Raw genomic sequence first — 5,729 nt, 5'->3', positions numbered from 1 at the left:
TTGTTGGTTTGAACCCACCAACTACTCCACAGGAGAAAGATGTGGCGATCTGCTTCCGTAAAATCACAACCTGGAAAACCCTGTGTGGCATTTCCACTCTGTTCTATAGAGTTGCTGTGAGTTGGAATTGTTGCCATGGCAATTGGATTTATGAAGTCACTGGATACCTTGGTAACTGCCCTTGTAGTCTACATCAAGTGAAATGTTACTCTATAGTTTTTTAGCCAGTTAGTGGTGTCTCCATTGATAACTCAACCTCATGTTGGTTCTTGATGACACAGCAGATCTCTGAAAGTCTCATCCATGTATTCCATAAATTGTTGGTTCAAGCTGACCTAACCTCTTGCAACATTGTGGGATCTCAGGAAATTTAGGAGGCCATTTCATGCCCTCTTGGCCTAGCGCACATAACCGTATCTACACTTCTACCCATGATAAGGAAAGGAGGACTGGAATTGAGATACACTTCACCCAATGATTGATCCAAGCGAAATGAAATCTTTAACAACTTTAATGTTTTCTTCATTTATATGGCTGTTGTTTATTGGTCCAGTGGTGAGGCTTTTTCCTTTCTTTTTTTTTTTTTTTTAACATTGATGTGCAACTCATACCGAAGATTGTGGTCTTTGATTTTCATCAGTAAGTATATTAAGTCCTCTTCGCTTTCATATTGCAGGTTGTTTCTTCCTCCAATCCTGAAGCTACGTTTTCCTTCATCTAGTCCACTTTCTTGGATTATTTGCTCAGTTTACAGATTGAATAAGTATGGTGAAAGAATACAACTCTAGCATACACCTTCCCTAATTTTAAAACATTCGGTGTTCCCTTGTTCTGTTCGAACAACTGCCTCTTGGTCTATGTACAGGTTCCTCATGAGCACAATTAAGTTTTCTGGAATATTCATTCTCTACAATGTTGTCCATAGTTTGTCATGATCTGCACAATCAAAAGCCTCTGTGTAGAAACGTGAAGAAGATGAAGATGGCAGCGGCCAGGGCGGGGGTCCTGGGAGGACGATGGCTGCAAAGGGCAGCCCGGAATGTGGTACCCTTGGGTACATGGACAACCTCCCACATTACCAAGGACATGCTTCCTGGCCCCTATTCCAAGACCCCAGAAGAACAGGGTGCCGCTGCCAAGAAGTATAATATGCGAGTAGAAGACTACGAACCATACCCGGATGATGGCATGGGGTATGGTGACTACCCAAAGCTCCCTGATCGTTCACTGAAAGGAAGGGATCCATGGTATAACTGGGACCACACGGACCTGAGGTTGAACTGGGGTGAACCGCTCTACTGGGACCTAGACATGTACTTACGGGACCGTGTGGATACATCACCCATGCCTGTTTCTTGGGATGTCATGTGTAAGCATCTCTTCGGCTTCATGGGCTTCACGCTGTTCGTGTTCTGGGTCAGGGAGAAGTACCCCAGCTATCAGCTGGTGGAGCCCAAGCAGTATCCTTATAATGATCTGTACCTGGAACGAGGCGATAATCCCACCAAAGAGCCTGAGCCAGTGGTTCACTATGAGATCTGAGGAGGCTTCCTGGACTCTTGTGTTCTCTAACTAGGACTCTCTCATTCCTAGAGATTAACCTAAATGAAATCCCTAATAAAGTTTAGTGCTGTGGAAAAAAAAGAAAAGAAAAAAAAGCCACTGTGTAGTCAATAAAGCACAGATAATTATCTGTCTGGTATTCTGCTTTCAGCCAAGATCCATCTGACATCAGCAATGACATCCATCGTTCCACATCCTCTTCTGAATCCAATTTGAACCTTTGGAAGCTCTCTATCAATGTATGGTTGCAGCTGTTTTTGCATTATTTTTAGCAAGCTTTTATTTGCATGCAACATTAAAGATATTGTCTGATGATTTCTGCATTATATTGGGTCACCTCTCTTTGGAATGGGGACAAATATAGATCTCTTCCAGTTAGTTTGCCAGGTAGTTGTTTTTGAAACTTTTTAGCACAGATGAGTGAGTGCCTCCAGTGATGCATTTGTTTGTTGTAAGATTTCAATTTGTATTCCATCAATTCCTGGTGCCATGTTCTTTGCCAATGAACCTTGGACTTCTTCTTTCAGTACCACTGGCTCTTGATCATATGCTTCCTCTTGAAATGGTTGAACATCCACCATTTCTTTTTGGTACAGTGAATCTGTGTATTTCTTCCATCTTCTTTTTTATCAAAAACAATAATGGTTATTATATTTAGGACAAGAATTTAGAAGACTTTAAAAAATAGTGAATAGTTATAATAATGCTATGCATCTCAATTTATAACAAGAAATATAAGAAAACTTTGTGGTTTCCCATCCATTTTAATTAATTTTCCTAAGTAAACTAGTCAAATAAGTAGAGAGAACCTTCCATCTTCTTTTGAGGTTTTTTGTATCAGTCAATATTTTGCCTATTGTTGTTGTTGTTGTTAAGTGCTGTTGAGTTGGTTCTGACCCATAGTGGCCCTGTATAGGGTTTCTGAGGAGCAGCTGGTGAACTTGAACTGCTGACCTTGCAATTCAAAGTGACTTTGCAGTCAAGCTCATTAACCCTTAGCATCACACCAGGATTCCATTTTGTCAAGAGAAATATTATCCTCCATTTTGTCCATAGAATCCAGGTTTTCAAGGGAAATGCTATTAAAGTAAAATTACAGACCACTATCCTTCATGAATATAGATGTAAAAATTCTCAACAAAATTTCAGCCAATAGAATTCAACTATATATATATATATATATATATATATAAATAATACATCATGATCCCCTTCCTATGACTAAGACTCAATGGGAATACATGAGCAGGCATGCGCTCTGACTGGTGACCACGTTGGTCACCAATAAGGGGAAGTGAGGGAAAAACAACAATGAAGCTGCGAGCTAAGCCCTACCATGTTCAACAGACTCCTGTGAACCCAGGTGAAGACCTGGTTGGCCAGCAGTGTGACAAGACCTGGGACTCCTGGGCCCAGAGTCAATGACATAGCCACAGAGGACTAGAGTGAAGAGTGAAGCATCCAGCTGATAAGAAGTGAGGGCATATGCACAAGAACACCCACACTTGCAGATAATACCCACTTGACCTGGCTTCAATAACTGGATGACCAGAACTTAACCAGAAGAAGAAAGAAGAGGAAAAAAGAGTAATCTGGTACAATTTGATGAACTTGACCTATACCTATGGATGCAGTAGCTCAAAAGAGGAAACAAATCTTTACAGCGAGGATCATTCCCACACCTTCCGTATACAGGGTAGACAGGGATAAGCAACTTGGACATTGGCTACCCAAAATGGGGGCTACAAAGGCAAGAAGTGACTGGCTTACAAGCTTTTAAGAGGGAACCTAGATCCAGAGGATGCGGAGGAAGGTAGAATCTCCACTGAGTAGTATCCAATCTGTCTGGGCACAGCTGATGAAGGGCAATGGGGATAGCACTCATGTGGCACAATAGTAAATAATTGCTATCAGGATTGACTGTGAGGGTTGGAAATGTAAAGGCAGACATTTTGTAGCAAAAGGAGGGGAGTGGTTGACTTTGCAGTCCAGAAGCGGAGGTCCCTGGGACCATCAAGGGAGAAGAGCAGAGTGTGGAACCCTACCCAGAGAAACAGTGACTCCAGAGATGGAGGCAGAGATGATGATGTGGAGAGATGGAGCAGTTAGGGACTCTAGACCCAGAGAAGGAGAGGGGCTGTGTGCTGATGATCAAGGGGCAGGCTTGCAGGGTATACCCTTTGGTTGGTTGATGATGCATGGAGGGGACTGTAACAATGGCAATGAAATGATATACGATAGGATGAATATAAAGCCAATGTTCTCCTATGTAAAATATCACATAATTCACAATAAAACATTAAAAAAAATAAAATAAAAAGCATGACCAAATGGGATTCATACTAGGTAAGCAAGATGGTTCAATGTTAGAAAATCAACTTAATTAATACATTACATAAGTAAAACAAAAGAATCTCATGATCATCTCAAACGAAACAGAAAAGGCATTTAACCTTTAACCACTCCTGATAAAGACTCAACAAAAGGATTAGAGGAAAATTCCTCTATATAATAAAGCCATTTATATAAATCCAACAACCAAATATGTTACTCTTTACTGAGAGATCTTGACAGCATTTCCCTTGAAAACCTGGCATCCTTGAAACCCAAGGATGGCCTTTATTATCACTTTTATTCAACATTTTACTGGAAGCCCTAGTTAGAGCAATCAGCAAAAAAAGAAAGGAAAGAAGGAAGAAAGATTCAAATTGGTAAAGAAGAAGTAAAACTATCTCATGGTGTGTATAGGATGATATGATCCTATGCATGGAAAATCCAAAGATTCCACAAGAAAGCTACTGGAACTAATAGAAGGATTCAGCAAAGTAGGATATAAGTTCAACACACAAAAATCAGTTGGATTCCTCTATACCAACAAAGAGAATTTCTAAAAGGAAACCAGGAAAACAATACCATTTAGAATAGCCTCCAAAGCTAAAATACTTAAGAATAAATCTAACCAAGGATATAAAAGACCTATACAAAGAAAACTACAAAACAATATTCCAAGAAAACAAGAGACCTAACTATATAAGATTGAAAAACATATCATACTCATGGATATTGGAAGACTTAACATTTTGAAAATGTCAATACTACCCAAAGTGATTTATAGATATAATGCAATACAAATCCAAATGCCAACAGTATTCTTTAACAAGATGGAATAACTACTCCCCAACTTTATATGGAAATTAAAATGGCCCCAGATAAATAAAGTGTTATTGAAGAAGAAGAAAGTAGGAGGTCTCACACTACTTGTTCTCTAAGCCTATTGTACAGCTATGGTAGTTAAAACAGCCTGGTACTAGTATAATGACAGACACATAGACCAAAGGACCGAACTGAGAATCCAAATACAAATCCATTCACTTACGAATAGCTGATCTTTGATAAAGGGCCAAAACCCATCAAAAGGGGAACAGATAGTCTCTTTAACAAACTGTGCTGACAAAATTGGATATACATTTGCAGAAAAATGAAACAGGATTCAGATCTCTCACCATATACAAAAACTAACTCGAGACAGATCAAAGACCTAAATGTAAAACCTAAAACAAAAAGCATTATCAAATTAAAAACAGAGACGATGCTAGAGACAATAATATATGGCTTAAACAGAATACTAAATAGAACTAAAAATGGACAAACATAAGAAGATGAACTAGATAAATGAGACCTTGTAAAAATTAAACAGTTGTGCTCATCAAAAGATTTCTCCAAAAACACTATCTAGAGAAGTGATGATGCCAGAGATGGAGGCAGAAATGATGACATGGAGAGCGGAGCAGCTGAGGACTCTAGAGTCATGGCGGGAGAGGGGATGTGTGCTGGCAGCCCTGGGTGGGGGTTGGGGGGCAGGCTTGCTGGTGTGCCCTTTGGCTGTTTGAATGATTGTATATTCCTGAGTGTTTTGGTGCACATCCAAAAAACAAACAAAAACCCCACAGGGAATAGAAGCAAATACTATTGAATGTTGAAGTATGCAGGGGATTGCAATCATTGCAATGAAACGAATACAATACGATGAGTATAAAACTGATGTTCCCCCATGTAAACTATCAATCAATTCACAATGGTGATGGTTATGCGCTGTGGAGTTGGTTCCAACTCATAGTGACCATGTACAGAGTTTTAGAGGCTATAAATCTTTACAGGAGCAGAAA

At 39.7% G+C, this 5,729-nt stretch overlaps 1 pseudogene; it reads left to right on the top strand.

Annotated features, from left to right (window-relative positions):
* Positions 1–981: 981 nt before the first annotated feature.
* LOC102823436 lies at positions 982–1,542 on the top strand (annotated as a pseudogene).
* The last annotated feature ends 4,187 nt before the right edge of the window (positions 1,543–5,729 follow it).

Source organism: Chrysochloris asiatica, unplaced genomic scaffold (genome assembly GCF_000296735.1).
Source record: "Chrysochloris asiatica unplaced genomic scaffold, ChrAsi1.0 scaffold00038, whole genome shotgun sequence".
Taxonomy (NCBI): Eukaryota; Metazoa; Chordata; class Mammalia; order Afrosoricida; family Chrysochloridae; genus Chrysochloris; species Chrysochloris asiatica.
Note: the sequence above shows the minus strand (reverse complement) of the source record. Positions and strands in the feature narration are given on the sequence as shown.